The sequence below is a fragment of the Panthera pardus genome, unplaced genomic scaffold (assembly GCF_024362965.1).
Source record: "Panthera pardus isolate Hobbes unplaced genomic scaffold, ASM2436296v1 HiC_scaffold_11, whole genome shotgun sequence".
Classification (NCBI taxonomy): Eukaryota; Metazoa; Chordata; class Mammalia; order Carnivora; family Felidae; genus Panthera; species Panthera pardus.
Genome location: NW_026526666.1, coordinates 97,003,510 through 97,024,276, shown reverse-complemented (window position 1 = coordinate 97,024,276; position 20,767 = coordinate 97,003,510). Strand labels below are relative to the sequence as shown.

At 44.0% G+C, this 20,767-nt stretch overlaps 1 long non-coding RNA gene across 2 annotated transcripts in view; it reads right to left on the bottom strand.

The window, feature by feature from the left end:
* LOC109274146 (uncharacterized) overlaps nt 1-20,767 on the bottom strand; it is a 45,377-nt gene that overhangs the window by 18,969 nt on the left and 5,641 nt on the right. For both annotated transcript variants that reach the window (XR_008420870.1, XR_008420869.1), the window contains exon 2: nt 6,740-6,901. This is a non-coding gene — a long non-coding RNA (uncharacterized LOC109274146). The remainder of the gene's footprint in view (nt 1-6,739; nt 6,902-20,767) is intronic.

The window sequence follows — 20,767 nt, the reverse complement described above, 5'->3', positions numbered from 1 at the left end:
GTGGTCCTCGGCTGCAAATGTTCCACCCGCTCTGGAGACCGCAGTGGCCAGGCGCCCTGCCTCTGTCGCTCTGTCCCTCTCTGGCAGTTGATCTGTTTCCCACGCCCATCTACACTGCTCAGTGTGGACTCCAGGGCCACACCTGGGGCCTTCTCCCTGCCCAACCTATCCCCGCTCCTAAAGGTTGGAAGTTGGAGCACGAGAGCCCTTAGTACCATTCCTTCCTTGCAGCGCTCTGTTTTTGTTAAATCGGGATCGTTGGATGGGGCAGACATCAGGAATTCTGGGTGCCTGTTTCCTAACCGATGAAGCATAGTGGAAAGGACCAGAATTTGAGTCCCGTTCTCTAGTTTACAACAGGAATCCCTCAGGTGAGTCATTTAACCTCTTTGGGCTACAGTTTCTTTGTAAGAAAGTCCATGAGATGGTGAAGAAAAGCATCCCTTTTCTAACAGGAAACGAACGAGCCACGTCCACGTGGCCTCAGAGACAGAGAACAGAGATCTCAGCTATACCACGTGTGCAGTTATGTTGCCTCACACGCTCCCCGCGCAAGAGGACTGCTCCCTAAGGGAGCCACCAAGGGGTGCTGGAAGTTCAAGGAAATGACGGCATCCATTCTCCCGTCAGAGGCACCTGGGAGCCGGCATGCTTAAGTTAACTACACCAGATCAGAGCCTTGTTTTAACCCCTGCCACACGGACACACACACCTTTTTTTTTTTTTTTTTTTTTTTTGGTCAACCTGAAAGAGCCAGTTGAAAATAGACCTACCCTATGACCCAGCAATAGCACTGCTAGGAATTTATCCAAGGGATACAGGAGTACTGATGCATAGGGGCACTTGTACCCCAATGTTTATAGCAGCACTCTCAACAATAGCCAAATTATGGAAAGAGCCTAAATGTCCATCAACTGATGAATGGATAAAGAAATTGTGGTTTATATACACAATGGAATACTACGTGGCAATGAGAAAGAATGAAATATGGCCTTTTGTAGCAACGTGGATGGAACTGGAGAGTGTGATGCTAAGTGAAATAAGCCATACAGAGAAAGACAGATACCATATGGTTTCACTCTTATGTGGATCCTGAGAAACTTAACAGAAACCCATGGGGGAGGGAAAGGAAAAAAAAAAAAAAAAGAGGTTAGAGTGGGAGAGAGCCAAAGCATAAGAGACTGTTAAAAACTGAGAACAAACTGAGGGTTGATGGGGGTGGGAGGGAGGGGAGGGTGGGTGATGGGTATTGAGGAGGGCAGCTTTTGGGATGAGCACTGGGTGTTGTATGGAAACCAATTTGACAATAAATTTCATATATATAAAAAAAAAAAAAGACATTTCTGCTAACAAAAAAAAAAAAAAAAAAAAAAAAGAGCCAGTTGAAAACCAACACGGAGTTCTGCCTCCTGCCCCACCTTTCAAGAACCGGGAAAGAACAAGTAACTGAACACCTTGCTGTATCCATCTTTATTTTCATGCACATTTTCTTAGTATTCAGGGCATGGGCGGCTTGGGACAAATGCTTCGATGGGCAATAATGTGTATTCTGACATTAAACCTTTCTCGACTAATCAAAAGTCCAGTGAAAGGGGGAGAGGCAGGTCCCCGACACCCGGCTGGGTGTGGACACATACTTGGAACACTCAGTCGTGCACTTGTGTGTTGGAGAGCTTGCCTTGCCGAAAAGACTACACTTCTCTGTGCTCTACCTGAGGCTTAACATTGTGTTAGGATGTGTCATAGATCCTGGGTTCTTAAATTCAGTAAATATAAATTATGTAACCACCATTCATGGGAAACACTGCAGAATAAATTTAAAATCTTGGAGTCAAAGCATGAAGATTGACCCACCGCTGTGAAGAATGTGGGTTGTTTTGTTTTGTTTTGTTTTGTTTTTAGTCCGGAGCATCCAAGGTACACGTATCTGCCTCGTACAGGCTGAGGACCAGCCTGGATTCCCCCAAATGATTCCTCGTCATTTCTGCTCTGTCCGGTGGTCATTTTATCAGACACTGAGGCAAAGCACTGTGTGTTCTACCTCTGTGTCTAAGGGCTCCCTGCCAGAATCATATGCAGTCCTGAGACCTCATTTCTTCCATTTTTTCCTTTCCTGCTCCCTTCTCTCTTACCGCCTCTACCTTCCCACTGATGCAAATCTTTCGGGGGAAAAAGTCACATGCCAGTCACAGGGAGCTGTTTCTGAAATGACGGCTGCCCTCTGGAAGCTACTGAAAACATCACCTGAAATATGTGCTTGGACAACTAACACCACTTAGAGCGTCCCGTGTGTGACCTCAGGAGGGATAAGAATGTTCCAACTAAAGGGACCAGTGGAAGCTTCTTTTTGTTTCTGACGTCCACCCCGTAGATGAGGCTGGAGCTGTGGATGGCACAGGGCCACTTGGAAAGGGAATGTTTGGTGTCAACGAGGTCTTTAGGGGTTCTGGAAAGAGAGAGATTCTCTTGTGGGATGAATAATCTGTTCATTCATTCATTCATTCATTCAACAAACATTTGTTCTCAGGTCCTCTTCTAGGTCCTGGGGATACACAGTGACCGAAACTGACAAAAATCCCTGCCCATGTGAGCTTACAGTCTAGCATGGGAGACAGACTGTACCCCAAATAAGTCATAGAGTATGTAGAAGCTTCGCGGGTGGTAGAGACAGTGGAGAGAAACAGGGGAAGGGAGAAGCAGTGCAAGGTGGAGGACTGAAGCGTGGAATTGGGGGTGGGGAAGGCCTCGCCAAGGTTTGGAAAGGTTCTTGAAGAGGGTAAGGAGTGAGCCAGAGAGACATCGGGATGAAAAGCCTTCCCAGCAGGGGAACATCAGAGGCCTGAGATAGGAGCACGTCTGCCCATCTGGTGTTTGGGGAAGGCAGGGAAGCTCAGAAGGCTGGAACAGTATGGATTCTGGGGAGAAAAGTAGGCGATGAAGCCAGAGAGGTTGAGGGTGCTCTTAATGGGGAGCCATTGGGAGGCTTTGAGCAGAGCTGCGCCGTTTCAAAAAAACATCTGACATGTTTAAATAAATCACCCTCGGGGCACCTGGGTGGCTCAGTTGGTTAAACGTCTGACCCTTGATTTCAGCTCAGGTCATGATCTCGCAGTTCATGAGTTTGAGCCCTACATTGGGCTCCAAGCTGTCAGCATGGAGCCTGCTTGGGATTCTCTCTCTCTCTCTCTCTCTCTCTCTCTCTCTTTCTCTCTCTCCCCCTGTTCCTCCCCACCCCCTTAAAATAAATAAATAAAACTTTAAACAAATCACTCTCACTCTTGGTTGGGAACTGGTCAATTAAAAAGCCAGTCTGGTAGAGGTACCTGACTGGCTCAGCTGGTAGAGCATGTGACACTTGATCTCAGGGTTGTGGGTTCAAGCCTCATGTTGGGTATGGAGATTACTTAATAATATAATCTTAAAAAAAAAAAAGCCAGTGTGATAATCCAGGCTCAAGATGCTGGTGGCTCAGACCAGATGGCTGTAGTGGAGGTGGCATAAGGTGCTCTGGTTCTGACTGTATTTTGAATAAAGTCAACAGAATTATCTGATGGGTTGGGCGTGGGATATGGAAAACAAAAAACAAAAAGACAGAGAATCAAAATGACTCTAAGGACTTTGCCCTGAGCAACTAGAAAGTGGAGTTATTATCAGGTCACTGGGGAAGGCTGTGGGTATTTCAGGTTTGAGAAAGAGCAGGAATTCTGTGTTGAACATCTAGAATTCCCTCCCGTCCTTCCTACCATCACCAGCCAACGCCATGCTGCTTCCTGGCCTCTGCGGATCTAGAACTTCCACGATCTCCCAGCTTAAATCACAAATGGGCCAGTGGTGCCCCCGAGGCACATGCACCCTGCCAGAGCAACAGCCTCCCTCAACTTCGGTTTCTGCCACTACTGGACCGATTCACTGCATTTCTAAGACTTCTGATGCCTGAGGGAATCTGCTTTGCTTGGCTATTACCCATCGTCTTTGTTGGTCAGAACTCCCTGTGCCAGGCCACATGGGTCACCGACCACTGTAGGTAACTTCACCCCCACCCCTCGTCATTGCCCACTCCTTGTTGGCAGGGGTTGGTTCTGGAGGGAAGAGCATGAATAAACCATCTGTCTCTGAGCCTTACTATTTTTACACACACACACACACACACACACACACACACACACACACACACACACACACACAACTGCATAGAAAATAATACCTACATCATAGAGTTGTTATCAGCCTTAAAATAAATAATGAATGTTTACTGCCTGTTTGAAAACACAGTAACTGCTCAGTCATTAGCAGCAATTATTCCAACGACCACTTCTTGCTTCAATTATGATAGCCCCAATTACTCTCACTACATCCCTGTGAAGTAGGCAAGAGAGATTAACCCCACTTTAGGGATGAAGACATTGGGGTTCAAACGGTTGCCTAAAATTACAGATTAACAATGTGCCTGAAGCATAACCAGGGTGCAGGCATCTCTATTCATCCTCTGGACCTCCTTTATTTGGTCCACGTGTCATTTCTGGTTTTTTTAAGTAATTTCTCCGCCCAACGTGGAGCTTCAACTCGTGACCTGGAGATCAAAAGTCGCACAGTCTACCTACTAAGTCAGCCAGGAGCCCCCACAAGTCTTCTTGTAAAATCACTTGTTTCCTGGGGCACCTGGATGGTTCAGTTGGTTGAGCATCTGACTTCAGCTCAGGTCATGATCTCACGGTCTGTGAGTTCAAGCCCCATGTCGGGCTCTGTGCGAACAGCTCCAAGCCTGGAACTGCTTCGGGTTCTGTGTGTCCCTCTCTCTGCCCCTTCCCTGCTTGAGCTCTGTCTCTCAAAAGTAAATATTGGGAAAAAAATTTTTTTAATCACTTGTTTCCCTATCAGCTCAACAGTAGTGCATTTTGAAGATACAGTTTCTTCAGCCAGTGGAAAACGGGGAACTTATTTTTTTAATTATGAAATATTTTAAACATACGGGGGAAAGAAAGCCCCACATGCCCAAATTCCGTTCTAGCAAACCCAAATGTATTCTCATGTTTTCTACATACTTTTTTTTTGAGAAAGAAACCCCCCCTACCCCCGGCACATACTGTCCCTTGGGTACTCTCCTGACATCAGTTCCTTCCTCTTATCCTTCCCAGAGGGACCATTCTCCTGAATTGCATATGTTTCATTGGAAAACATGTATATTTCTCTACCACTCTTCTTATTGTATATGTAGGCACCCATAACCCACATGTAGCTTTGTTGTACATGTTTTCAACTTTTAACTGCTCCGAATCCTTCTCTGTAACTTGCTCTCCCCCCCACCCCCCCTGCCCTCTACTGGGAGATTCTTCCTCACTGAGCGTGGAGCTCCAGTATATCTCTGTAGCTGGTGTGGAGCACTAGACCATGACCAGACCATTATTTACTTAACTCTTTTCCTGCAGATGGATATTTAGGATGTTTCTAAATTTTTGAATTACAAATCATGCTGCGACCAATGGGGTCATAATAAAAGAATTTACGTGTTTCTAGAGATGAGGATTTTGTCCCCTAGGAAAAATAAAAGTAAACATGAACTAATTCTTTGGATATTTAATTATCCAGCTTTGATTAGGAATTGGTTGACATCTTCCTCATAAGTGTGATGCTCCCAGGAAGAAGGTCTAAATTAATTGGATTTAAATGGCTAATAACTTCACAAGGATCTTTCGTTCCTATCCACCTGTCCTCTTTCAGATGACCTCCTGATCTTATTTTTCTATATGAAAACATTTTGATAAAATACATTTATTGTGTCTTTTCAAAATGATAGAAATGTCTCATTTACCTTCCATGAGAACATGTTTGGAGCTAGTCAATTATTTCTAATAAAAATAGAACTGAGTGAATTTAAAAGTCAGTGTATTTTTTTAAGTATAAGGTGATATGTTAGATGCTGGAAGGGATTTTCTAATATGTAGAAGAAAAGGAACTTAAAGATGTGAAGTCGGCTCCTGAGAAAATTCCTCTGGTGATCCAGAGTCCAAAATCTTTCTGGGGAAGTTGTCAAAAATCACAAGATTTCATGATAGTCACCTTCTCTGAAATGAAAACGAATTTCTACATGCACAAAATTAAATTGAACATTTCCTCTTTTAAGTAGGAAATAAGGAGTATGCTTGGAATCGACTGGGAATCCCTCCACAATTGTTTTATCAGTATCGCCTTCAGAAACGGGAGCCAGCCCCAACTCTAATGGGTTGAACTGAGGCCCGCAAAAGAGGAAGTCCAAGTCCTTACCCCCAGTCCCTGTGAAGGTGAGCTTATGTGGAAAAAGGGTCTTTACAGATGTAAGTGAGTTAAGGACCTCAAGACAAGATCATCCTGGATTAATGGGACTCTAAATCCCATAACGAGTGTTCTTGTAAAAAGAGAAGAGAAACATGGGGGTGGGGGGGTGGGGAAGGCCATATGAAGACACAGGCAGGTCGGAGTGATGTAGCCACAAGCCAAGGAACCCTTGGAAACCACAGGAAGCCGAAGAAGCTGGAAGGTTCCCCTAGAGTCTTCAGAGGGAGGTATGCCTGTCAACACCTTGGTTTCAGATTTGTTGTCTCCAGAACTATGAGAAAATAAATTTCTGTTGTTTTAAGCCACCCAGTTTGAGGTAATTTGTTACAGCCTCCCTAGGAAATTAACACACCCCATGAGTAGCCCATCTGGGAAGGCAGCTCCCCATGGCCCATCCAGCCCATCCCAGATGGAAAGTGACACTGACCTCATCCACTCTTGACCTGGAGCCATTCCCTGGATTCTTCTAAACAATGGGTTGGCAGCTACCATGCTTCCTTTGTGACAGACAGATGTCCCCAGACCTTCCGATACTGTCATTCCAATCTTTCACTCATGTTGGAGGAATCCGTGGTGACAGAAATGTGTCCTGGAACAATAGGCAAAGCCAACACTTGCATGATGAGCGGTATACAAAGGCAGACCCAGCTGCACTCATTTCTCCACCCTTTGTGGTGAGTCACCCTAAAACGCTTCCTCACTCAACACTCGCTCTGCGTGATCAGAAACGCTTTAATGAAAATAAAATACCGACGTCAACTGACCATTCAACAAATATTCATGGAGCACTTTTCTGTGAGTCAGGCACTGCCATAGATGTTAACAGTGAGAAGAATTATCCTAATAACTCATAAAGCATGCCAATGAAAATATCTCTTTGGGTCTGTGGCTAAAGGAAACAACTCTTTGGGGTCTGAGGCATACTCTTCATTCACAGATCTCCAACGGGATTAGAGTTCAATGGCCATGGCGTCAGATGGTGGTCAGACACCCAAACACAGAGCAACACAACTTCAAAGATGGTTGTGGCAACATCAGGAACTTCTTTGGTGTCTTCCCACCTCCCCGTTGTTCGGTCCTCTCCCCCACGCTCCTGTATACTCCACAGCGATGGATGAGCTTGCCCTCAGCAGGCTGCCAACTGAGCCACCCGGAAGGGGAGAGAACCATGGGGTAGAAGGAACACGGAGTCTAATGCTGGAGTGTCTGGCTCGAAGTTCATGTAATAGCACATTACTTGTCTGTTTGCTCGCCTGCAAAAATAGAAATAATAACACGGTCCACAGTCTTGTTTGCACCTGGAACAAATCCATAGTGCACGTGGAAGTGTTTTCTAAATACAAAGCAGTAGGGATACCTGGCTGGTCCCGTTGGTGGAGCACGCAACTCTTGGTCTCGGGGTTGTGGGTTGGAATCCCACGTCATGTGTAGAGATTACTTGAAAATAAAATCTTAAAAGAACAACAACAACAAAGCAATATACAACAGCAATAGGAGTTGCTGTTTATTTGGCAACCATCACGTCCTAGAACATGCTAGAGTCTCTACATGCATTGCAACAACCCTCAGATGTGGGTATTGCTATTGCCCTCTTTTTTTAGGTGAGAAAGCCAAACGTTGGAGTGGCTGAATTACCCAAGGCCACGCAATAGTAGGTGAAGGAGGGGCGCCTGGGTGGCTCAGTCAGTTAAGCATCAAGAGTCCTACTCTTGATTTAGGCTCAGGTCATGATCTTGTGATTCGTGAGCTCCAGCCCCACATGATTCTCTGCGCTGATGGTGCTGAGCCTGCTTGGGATTCTCACTCTTTCTGCCTCTCTCTGCCCCTCCCCTGCTCACTGTCTCTCTCAAAATAAATAAATAAACTTAAAAAAAAAAATTGGAGGTGAAGGACCTCCGTCCCAAACCTCTAGCTCTCACTGTGTCACTGATTCCCCCAATATAAGACATTGTTCCTACACAGGCTCACTCAGATGAATGCTTTTGTCTCACCTAGAGAAATAAATTGAAAAGTCTACGAAACAAGGTATTCAACTCCCCCTCTCTTCTGGAAAACTTTATCTAGCAACCTAGCTTATCAATTCGGTTTGTTTGCCTTGTAGCGTCGTCTCTGACCTTCTTGAAGGGACTAAGGGCATTGGGTATAGAACCTGTACCTGGGTGTAGTGGGTTCAGTGGTTGTGCCCAAAAAGATAGGTCCACATCCAAGTTCCTAGAACCTGTGAATGGGACGTAATTTGGAAAAAGGGTCTTTGCAAATGTAGTTAATTTAAGGATGTTTAGAGGAGATCATCCTGGATTACCCAGTGGGCCCTAAATCCAATGTGTCCTGATAAGACACAGAAAAAGAGAAGTCACAGGGAGAAGAGGAGGCGGGGTGACCCCAGAGGCAGAGGCTGAAGTAACGCACCATAAGCCAAGAAATGCCAGCAGCCACCAGACGCTGGTGGAGTCAAAGAACAGAGTCTCCCCTGGAGAATCCGGAGGTAGTGTAGTCTTGCAACACCGTGGCTTTGGACCTCTGGCCTCCAGAACCGGGAGGGAATACACTTCTGTTGTTTGGAGCCAGCGTGCTTGTGGCACCTTGTTATGGCAGCCACGGGAAACCACCGCACTAAACAAATGTCCTTTCGCCCCCTGTGCTGGGTGTACCTGCCCTTCCCGTGTGAGCATAAAACCAGTGGGGGGAAAGATCCATTTCCTTTTTTTTTCTTTTTTTAAATGTTTATTTATTTTTGAGAGAGACGGGGGGAGGGGCAGAGAGAGAAGGAGACACAGCATCCAAAGCAGGCTCCAGTCTGAGCTGTCAGCACAGAGCCTGATGATGCAGGACTCGAACTCACAAGCTGTGAGATCATGACCTGAGCTGAAGTCAGATGCTTAACCGACTGAGCCATCCAGGAGCCCCGAAAAGATCCATTTTTGCATGGCCCCCCACACCATCCCCTCTGGGGCCCTCAAGGCTCTGACAGAAGACTGCTGCCTCTCTTCCCCCGTGCCCCACACATAAAGCATATGGCTATTTACGGGGGAAAGCTTTGCTCACTGGGGTCAGGCTGTCCCCAGTGGCCAAGCCCTGAAATCAGCTCCTCAGCTAATCCCGGGTCATCGACCTGTGGGTTATGAAGGGTTGCCATGGTGAGCACAAGGTGGGGAGCACACAGCCTGGGGGGTCACCCAGGGGAGTTGCCAGCAGCAACAAGGGTCTGAGTCACAGATCTGTGCTATACTCCAGTCGCGGCCCAAGCCCACTCAGTAAATAAACCCCACATCGCGCCGCGCCTGCTACGTGTCTCTCCGTCTGCCTCTGTGGGTCTAGGCATCGGACCAAACCCACAGACCCTCTGGTAACAAACAGTTGGGTCGAAGTACAAAGATCTCCATTCAACCTCCTTGCTTGTTAATCTCTCCATGCTGAGGAGCACAACACTTAGAACCCTGTGCAAATCAAATCTGAGGGCATTTTAATCAGCTGGGTTCCTTCTATTTCATACGTTTTCTGGTATACGTATTCATAATCGGAGGGTGGGTTTCCTTGGCAGGGCAACTCGTTTTTATCCAAAGCCATCTTTGGGGCACCTGGCTGGCTCAGTTGATGGGGCTTGTGACTCTTAGTCTTAGGGTTATAAGTTTGAGTCTCATGTTGGGTGTAGAGGTTACTTGAAGAAAATAAAATCTAGGGGCGCCTGGGTGGCTCAGCCGGTTGAGCGTCAGAATCTTGATATTGGGTCAGGTCATGATCTTGAGGTTTGTGAGATTGAGCCCCCTGTGGTGCTCTGTGCTGTCAGTTCAGAGCCTGCTTGGTGTTCTCTCTCTCTCCCTCTCTCTCTGCGCCTCCCCTGCTAATGCTCTCTCTCTCTCAAAATAAATAAACATTTACAATTTTTGAAAAAAAAATCTAAGAAAAAAAAAAGCTGTCTGCACAGGGAAAGCCAATTGTGTGACAAGTTTCCTGACAGGCTTAGTAGGGGCCACAGGAGATGAAATTTCTCTTCCACAAATGCGTGTTCACACCCATCACACTCCCAAGCACTGGACAGGCACCAACAACCCCGAGGGCGTGACCAAGCCCTGGGCCTCCCGCGTCTTTCCCTAGCGTCTGTCTCCAAGTCCGACCCCACACCCCCTTACCCACCTCGCTGGTTCACCCTGCCGGCCTCAATCCCAGAGGGATAATAATAATAGTAAACACACGCACATCATTCTATGAGCTTTACATATGCTCACGACAACCCAGGAAGTGCACACTATTATTATTTATTATTCCTGTTTCACAGCAGGGAAACTGAGGCATGGTCAGGGCAAAAGGCCCAAAGGCACTCAACACTAAGTGGCAAAGCTGAGACCTGAGGTCTTAGCCTCTGGCTCTATTGCCTCTCAGTGCCCCCTCCCCCCAGTCCGCAGACCAGGCCTCTGCTTACAGATCAGTGTGTGCCCTGAGTTACCAATGCCACAGCTCCTCCAGAAATAACACCGTGAGAAGTCTGGAGAAGCAGTCTGTGGCCGGGCGGCCTTGCTCTGGGTTTGAGCTTTGGAAGAACTTCAGTACATCAATCATTATTCCAAAGAGGTTCCTTTAGAATAAAAGTTAAGTGTCTCCAGCTTTGCATTGAGCCCTGAGAACCCAAACAAATATTTGCGTGTATTAGCTTTCCTAAATCGGTCAGCTGACTTTTAGTACAACCTATGATTGATGCTAATTTTTCTTCACAGTAAACACAGTTTTCTTGCCTCTGAATGTGCCTTCAGGAAGTGGAAACTTGACCATTGCTTCAACTGAACGGATGCTCTGGAAAATTACAACCTTTCATGCTGTTGTGGGAAGAGTCAACAGCTATAGATTTGCATGCCGAGGCAATGACATTAAGAAATCAATTAGAATTGTATTAAAAGGACTTAGATATGGCCAGCAATTGTAAAAGCACCAAGCCCAGCTGTCCGGAGAAAGCGGAAGAGGTACACAGAGGCTACATTATAGGGTCCTGGGGCTGCAGCACCTGGGTCCCAGCTCCTCGGTGATCCGTGACAGTTAATACCGTGGGTTGAGGATTGTTGTAGCCACTGGGAATGGTCTGATCCATAATGAGATAGTGCACCTCTCTTTGGCCATTTCATTGCACGGACTTGTCATTTATAAAGAGAACGGACAATCTGTGGTTGACACCCCAACATCCATTATCCCTAAGCAACCTGTCTAAATCAATCATGGATCTCATCTCCTTTCCAGTGATTGATTTAGAACTGGCGAGGGAACCAATTCCGACTTCTGAGCGGACAGTGGAAGTGTGCTGGGGCTGGCAGCCTCTGGAGAAGGTGATTTACCTCTGAGCCTCTTTTCTCCATCTGTGTCTTTCTTCAAGAGCTGTTGCAAGGATTAAGTTTCATCCTTAGTAAGAAGAGGCTAGAAGTAAAATGAGGTCAGATTTTTCTAAATGTTTATTTTATTTATTTTGTTTTTTTGAGGGGAGGAGGGGCACACAGAAAGGGAGAGAAAGGGAGAGAGAACCAGGAGATCATAATCTGAGTCAAAATCAAAAGCTGAATGCTTAACCAACTCAGCCACCCAGGTACCTCGAGGTCAGATTTTTCTAGAACCATGGTTCTTAAGCTTTTCAATCTTGGGATTTCTTTACGCTCAAATATGATTTAGGACCACAAAGAGCTTTTGTTTACGCGGTATATCTACCAATATTTACCACATTAGAAATTAAAACTGGGAGAATTTAAAAATATATATTTATTGGGGCACCTGGACAGCTCAGTCGGTTGGGTGTCTGACTTCGGCTCAGGTCATGATCTCACCGCTCATGAGTTCAAGCTCCACATCGGGCTCTGTGCTGACAGCTCGGAGCCTGGAGCCTGCTTCGGATTCTGTCTCTCTCTCTCTCTCTCTCTCTCTGCTCCTCCCCAACTGGTGCTCTCTCTGTCTCTCTCTCAAAAATACACATTTAAAAATATGTATATATTTCTTTAAAATACAATAAGCCCATTTATACATTACCATAAATAGCACATTTTTAATGAAAAATAACTACGAATCCCAAAACAAAACCAATTTGGTGAGAAGAGTGACATTGTTTTACAGTTTTGCAAATCTCCTTAATGTCTGGTGTCATTGAGGACAGCTGGATTCCCATACCTGCTTCTGCAGTTGGGTTTTGGTTAGGTATATGGAGAAAACCCTGCTTCAATCACACAGGTTGGCAAAGGGAGGTCTGCCTGAAAGGGCTACCAGGATCCCTCAGGAATTCTTGGACCACATTCTCTGGGGCACCCCAGAATCACTGTCTGGAAAACCAAATATTGACCGGCATATCCAGAAACAAGCTACTGTGTTTCACAGCAGAGATGCACTCCAGGAGGAGGCAAGGTGGCGGATCCAGTCACAGAACTGGAGTTTGGAGCTTCTTTTATTTACCGATGAACACCCTTGCACGCGTGTGCTATTCTGGCAACTGGGTCCCAGCGTCCCAGGATCTCACAGTCACAAGGAACCTTAGAATCATCTCCTAGCTCTGCATTCTGTCTCTGGCTCCTGTTCTGCTCATGCACCACCCGCGAGCAGATGCTCACTACCTCATGAGACTACGTGCTCCTAGAAGCCCAGAACTGGGGATCCCCTGGACACTATCTTATTCTTGTTAAGCAACTTGCCAAATACCCTACAGTCCTTTACTGGCACAACCCAGCTCTTCTTCTTCCCAATCCAGTATGTTCCCGCTCTTCCTTACATTAACTTTTTTTAAGTCCAGATCATAAAAACATTTGTTCTTTTCTGTGCCTATACTAAAGAGCTATTCCCTTCTGGGAATGAATGAGCCACGTCATTTGGTTTTACACGGTATGTTTCGGACCTGTCGGGCACTTTTGCTAAATGGACTGTTTGAATCAGCCTGATCAGTAATAAAGGAAAGAAAGGTTTCCTTTTTTTTTTTTTTAATGTTTATTTATTTTTGACAGAGACAGAGACAGAGCATGAGCGGGGGAGGGGCAGAGAGAGAGGGAGACACAGAATCTGAAGCAGGCTCTGGGCTCTGAGCTGTCAGCACAGAGCCCGACGCGGGCCTTGAACCCATAAACCATGAGATCATGACCTGAGCTGAAGTCGGACACTCAACCGACTGAGCCACCCAGGTGCTCCAGGAAAGAAAGGTTTCAAAATAAAATGTTTCTTAAGGGGACAGTGAAGACACAGCAGCTCATGAGGGACTCTTGGAGCACCTGTCACCCCATCGTTGCATGTATCTCTTCTCTAGACTACCTGGGAAGGTCACTGTCAGCACCCGGGTGCAGGAAACTCATGACCAGGTCTATCCTAGGTGATACACTGATTATCTGAAATCTTTTCGGCAAAGTGCGCAATGGGTATTGTTTTGTCTTTTACATTTTATTATGAACATTTTTTTTCCCGCAAAAATGCAGTGAATTGAATAATTAACCCCCACGGACCCATTTCTCTGCATTAGCGATTTCAACATTTTTATTTTGTCATACTTGCTTTATCTAACCATTCTTCCCCCTCTCCTTCCCTTCCTTTCTGTCTTTTTTCCCCCCATCACTAATTTAAAGCACATCCTTACCACCATGTCATTTTACCCTGAAATACTTCTGTAGATCTTTCTAAAATATCAGGGCATTTCCCACAATAGCATCACCTCATTTAACTGAAGTTAAAAATTCCTTAATAAGAACGATTAGTCAGTTTATACTCTAATTTTCCACTCATTACATTTGAAGATTATTATGGCTCTTAAGTCTTTTTTATAATCCGGGACATTCCCCCAACCCCTGCTCCTTCCACCCTATTTCCCTTATGCTCTTGACTTATTTTAGAAACTGCATCTGTTTTTCTACAGGGTGTCCTACATTCTGCACGTGTTTGTTAGTTTTCTTCTGGAGACATTTAACTTGGTGTTTGTCCCTTGTCTGTTCTATAAACTAAAAGCTAGGTTTAAAGGTTTTGGCAATTCTTTGGCAAGAATACATCACAGTGGTACTGTCGATTGTAGTTTCTATGGTATCTCGTCAGCAGGTACATAATCTGGTTGTCCTACCTACAGTCATGCTGGACACGCCAGTGGGTTGAGGTGGGACAGTCCGATCTCTCGTTGTAAATGTCCCTGTCAACCATCACCATTAGGTTTTGCATCTGGACCACTTATTTAATTAGGAATTGAAAAGTGGTGATCTTTCTACCATTTTTATTCTATTACATTTATTAGCTGGAATTTTCTTGTAAAGAAGAACTTTTCTTCATCAACTAGAACTATTTAGTAACGTAGAAATACAGTTCACATGGAACAAGCAGAAGGAAAGCTTAATTCTTTCCCTTGCATTATCACTTCTCAGAATAGAGAGTCTGTCTTAGCTGAGGCTGCTGTAGCAAGATACCACACACTGGGTGCCTTCAACAGTAGGCATTTATTTTTCACAATTCTGGAGGCTGGGGTGTCCAAGATCAAGTTGCCAGCAGATTCAGTGTCCGGTGAGAGCCCTCCTCCTGGCTTGGAGACTGCCACCTTCCTGCTGTGTCCTCATGTGGTGCGGAGACAGAGAGAAAGCTCCAAAGGTCCCACCTCTGAACACCTTCACACTGGAGAGTTGGGGTTTTAGCATTTGAATTTGGCGGGGATACAAACATTCGGTCCGTAAAAGAGTTGGTGTTCTAGCTTCCAATAGTTGCTTCAATAGAGCCCGATGAATGTTTTGAGTTAACTGTTGCCATCCCTCTCCCTTCTTCTGATTATCACTGTGAACTCAGGATCTCATACATTTGTTATGTGTTGATCAGTTGCAATCATTATTCTTTCTGAAGCTCAAATTGTCCCATCTTAGGCCATGGTAGCCCCACAAGGTGGCTTTTTGACACGACCCCATTCGTCTTTGCTTCCTTGCTTTCTGGCACCAGAGCCCCCAGGACCAGCTCATACACTTCCTGCCTCCAATTTAGCTTTAGCTATTTCTCTAAAAAGCCTTGTTTGTTTCAGTGGGGAATGGTATATTCATTGCTACTGAGCTGTTATTGCCTCTGTTAACTGATTTAGAAAACACATCTTTCACTGTTTTTCAAAAGCAAAAAGCCTGAAGTATTTGTAGTGATATTTCCACTTCAAGTTTAACATCATTGGGTTTACACTTAAATTCTTTAATTTTGTTTATAACAGCAGTGTCTTTTCCATTATACTAAAAAAAATCTTGATTTCTAACAATAATTTTATTGCTGTAATGACTTATTAATCTACCATACACATATAATAACTTCAAAATGTCAATATTGAGACTCATAAAAGACTGTTGAAGTTCAAATTTTCTTCACAGTTCTTTTTAGCCTCAGAATATTCTAATGATGTGCAGTCCAAATGCTGCCTACCAAAGTTAACTTGAAATAGCTCTTTTATCTTAGTGATCTTAGTGGTACATCAGTTTGATATATAATTCAGTACTTGTTTGGATTTGTTTTCGAATTTTAAGGAAATGCTTTTTTTCCCTGCCTTTTGATTTAATTTTCTTTTTGGAATATGTAAAATATTTCCTGATTCCCAAGTCAAAGCTTTATAGCTAGATTTATTCAGAGAAGTCTCATATCTATTTCTGTTTTGCCTCATATGCTCTCCCTCTTCCTCCCAATATTTTCCCCACTGGTTTATCCTTCTTGTGTTTCCTTTTGGAAATATAAGTGTGTGTGTATGTGTGTGTGTGTGTGTGTGTGTGTGTGTGTGTGTTGCATTAGTATTTCCTCCCCTCCTTTACTGAAAAGGTGGTGTGCTACATGCAGTGTTTTGTGGATGGCCTTTTCTTTTACCAATATATCCTGCATATCACCCCATTTAAGAATACAGAGATATTCCACATTCCTTTATACGACACACAGTTTTCCATTGTGTGGATTTTTCATACTTTATTCAACCATTTCCCTACTGAGGGCTATTTGTGCTGTTTCCAGTGTTTTACCATTGCAAATAATGTTGTCATGAGTAACTGAATATGTATGAGTAAATTAACATGTCGTTCTGTGTTTTGCTTGTTTGTTTGCGGATGAATCGCTGGGATGGTTTCCTAGAAATGGGATTGTTCCTTCGAAGGATAAATGCATACGGGGTTTTGCTAGATATTGCCAAATCCTCCTCCACAGGGCTTATGTTATTCTGTACTCCTACCTGTGATGTATGAGGATTCCTGTTTCCTCTGCAGTCTCACCGATGGCATTTCGTGTCAAAGTTTTAAATGTGTGTAACTCTGATAGGTGAGAAATAACCCCTCGGTGAGGTTTTCTCGTTTCCCCTATTCTGAGTGACGTTGAGCATCTTTATCTTCTTTTTAAAAACCATTTGCTTCTCATTTTCTATGAACTGTTTGTAACTTTCATCCATTAAAAAAAATCACTTTTTCTTCTTGACTTTTAGAGGCGCTGTCTATAAATCCCTTCTCTATAAGTTGCAAATCATTCCCCTCTTTATTGTCTTTTGCCTTTGCGTCTAGTAGTTTTACCATTCAAAAGGTCTTTGATGTGTTTTGTTTTATTTGGGGGAGTTAAATTCACAATCTCTTTTTTCTATTGCTTCTGAATTTCAAGTCATAATTACTAAGGTTTTTCTCGACTCCTACGTTACAAAGGAATTTGCCTACTTTTTCCTCTGGTGCTTATATAATTTCATTTATAAAATTTAGATCTTTGGTCCATTTGGAAATCATCTTTTTTCTTTCTTTTCTTTTTTTTTTAAGCAGCCTCTACACCCAAGATGGGGCTTGAACTCACGATCCCGAGATCAAGAGTCACACGCTCCTCTTACTGAGCCAGCCAGCCACTCTTGGAAATCATCTTGACATACTGTGTGAGCGACAGATTATTTTCCAGATGGAATTGTGATTGTTGTGGTTTTGACACAGTGGAAATGATCGCTGTTCTGGTTCATTGGATAGCCTTAGTTAAAGAAAGATAATAATTTATTTCATATTTCCAGCACCTTGTCGCTGAGGCTAAAACTCGACACTACTTTAAAAGTTACAAGTCACTGGGGCGCCTGGGTGGCGCAGTCGGTTAAGCGTCCGACTTCAGCCAGGTCACGATCTCGCGGTCTGTGAGTTCGAGCCCCGCGTCAGGCTCTGGGCTGATGGCTCGGAGCCTGGAGCCTGTTTCCGATTCTGTGTCTCCCTCTCTCTCTGCCCCTCCCCCGTTCATGCTCTGTCTCTCTCTGTCCCAAAAATAAATAAAAAACGTTGAAAAAAAAATTAAAAAAAAAAAAAAAAAGTTACAAGTCAGTACGCTGGGAAATAGCTGATACCTTCATTCAGCCTGCTGTTTTAGGTTTTCTAACCACACTACCCACCCTCCTACCTCAACAACAGCCCAACACATGATGTTACACAGGACGCCAGGAAGAACAAACGCTGTTTGCTGGCCAAGCTGTCCACTTCCTCTAAACTTCTGGTGCAATATTATATACCACACAGAACGGGGATAGGAGACTTTCACATTTGCTGTTGACAAAGAGAGTGGCTCACATGTGTCACAAACCTTTGAGAACACATTCTGTCCTTGATCTCCACAGGGGGGAGGAGCACTCCATGTTACCATCAGAAATGCCAGAGCTGATCACTTTAGAGCAATTAATTCAGAGAATTGCAAATAATGGTATTTCTATTTCGATGACTTTTACTTATTTAATTTTTTTAATGTGTATTTATTTTTAAGAGAGAGAGAACGCGAGCGAGCTCAAGCGGGGAAGGGGCAGAGGGAGAAGGAGACACGGAATCCGAAGCAAGCTCCAGGCTCTGAGTTGTCAGCACAGAGCCCAATGTGGGGCTCAAACCCACAAACTGCAAGATCATGATTTGAGCTGAAGTCGGACATTTAACCGACTGAGCCACCCAGGTGCCCCCTCCCCACTTTTTTAAAAATTTAATGACTTTTAAAAGCAAAATGTATAATGATGATAGTATAATAAAATGAAACTCAATTTGTGCAAATTTCCTAAGTATTTTGAAAGGTGATATTTACATAAAACTTAACCAGAAATGGAATTGTCAGCATATTTTTATCAATAGATGAAACTTTTCTTCTGTGCTTTTTCTTTTCTTTTTTTCTTTTCTTTTTTTTTTTTTTTTTTTGGTCATAAAATTTGCTATTCTTTACTGGTTGAGGATAACAGAAGTAACCAACAAATAGCAGGACGTGAACTTCTGCATTGTTTTTCCAGTAGTGTGAAAGACCCCACATTTATAGAGAGGCTTTCAGACCTCTATAAGGCAGTCTTTCAACGTATATATAAATGATCCGATGTAAAATTGTAAAATAAAAAGAGAGTTCTGGCTAGCTATTTAGCCCTGTTGCTTCCCTTAAGGAGGACTTGAACAATATAAATTTGGGGATTCATATCTTTATTAGGATGCCTCTGTCTTTAAAATCTCTGGTCCCCCAGATGCACCCTGTATATTATAAGATTGAAGAACAATCAAAATAACTTTATGTGTTGGACGTGACAATAAAATGAGAAAATCCCGGTGTTTTGAAAACTCATCTCATTCAAAAGGAAATTTCCTCGATGTTTGTAAAGTGCAGCTGTGGGGTGGGAAGATTGGAGAACTGCTTTCCTCCATGTTGATTAGCCAGAGAGTGGAAATGACATAGGGCGTGATGTTAAACAAAGAGGAACGACCCACCTAGGGTGACTAATCCTGGTGGACGGATTCAATGAAATTGCACACTTGCTCAGTGGTGCCCTAGCACCAGCTAGTGGCAAGCATTAATGAAGACATTATTTGCCAGGAAAAATAGAGAGAACATTTGCATTAAGGACATCTTACATCTCAATTTCTAAACCACTTTTTAGGCACCTTCCACAGTACATAATTTTTACCCTCTTAACTAAATCATACAGACATCTTTATTTAAAATGCCAAGGGGTGCGTTTGGCTGGAAAACCGATGAGCAGCTTGCCTGATACGGTTGTCAGAATACTGGGAGGAGGGTCCAGGATCGGGTTAGAAAAGAAGGGAATAGAAAATCTCTGTGTTTGGAGGGAAAAAAAAAAAAAGCCATCCTTGAATATGTATAGCTTTTGCAGAAAGCTTTTGAGTATGTAGCAGTTTCTTGGTAGTTCACTGTAATTCAGCCTGAAGGATACTCTAGCTGTCCTTGAGAGCAGTCATTAACCATAAGACCCCAGCCCATTTATCACATCCAGCACTCTGTGATGGAAAGTCTGGAATTTCAAGCAGACTCACCAATCACATCCTGAGCCAGCTCTGACAACGTCTTGCTGGGTCTGTACAGACAAACAGAGAATTAAGGACTCCTTTGGCAAATTTGGCATTGGTAGCTACCCTGCTTTGCCATTTTAAGTGAAGCCCACTTTTGTTACTGTTTACACATCCAGAAAATCGAGCGAGTCCACACAAGTACACGCAGCATTAATTCATGATAATCATGAGGCATTAAACTGGATGCAATAGCTATCTTCTGTGGCTATCGAAAGAACTGGAAAATGCACCCTTGTTATCCAAGGAAAGCTCCTTTAGGACTAAAATCACAGGAATAAGTATGATCTTATTGAAGTTAGAACACATTTGAAAGGATCATAATCAAAGAATAAAAACTTTACTGGTAGAGCCTATAATAATCCTAGGATCTAACATATATTTCAAAAACATACACAAATCCACAGTGTAACTTGTTTGTATTAAGAAATTGTATGTGTGCATATATATGGATATATTTATAAAATCCAAACACAACAGAGGTCTTATTGGTGTGCTTTTGGCACTGAAAGGTAATTGGCTCAAAGTACATTCAATATTTCCCAAACGAGGTCCTTTTTTTTTTTTTTTTTAAAGTAAACTCTACTCACAACATGGGGCTCTAACTCACCACCCCGAGATCAAGAGTTGTATGTTCTACCGACTAGCACACAACCGGTATATTGGACACCCCATAGAACAATATCCTTTAATGATTGTGTCTTATATAACCTACAAAGGTAAGTCCTGCTTCTTGTGGAGCTCCTTTGTGACAGTAAGCTCTCCCAGGTCACCTGCTACTCACAGGAGGAAGTAAGTGCTCACAGACTCTGCATCTCCAAGAGTCGGATTGGCAGGGCCTCAGTAACTTGCATGCCTCCCTCCAAGACAGAAACAGTCAAGAGAATTGCCAAACACAGTCAGATCCAAAGTCTGAAGGTCTTACCCCACCTGCTGACTCCCCACCTTCCCTGCCCCCATTGCGTGAAACCAAGATTCCCATTCTATTGACGCCGTGGCCTTCAGCCAGTGTGGCTGCAGCTCTGATCACATCTACACATGCCTCCATTCACTGGTTCGTTCATTTGTTCAACAGAGGCTTCTTTGAAACCACTGTGATGGATGCGGTGATGTGATGAATGTTTTGGGGATGAGGGACCCAGTCCCCGCCCTGACTGACCTCCCAGGTTAGAGGCAAGAAGGAGATGCCAACTGGCAAA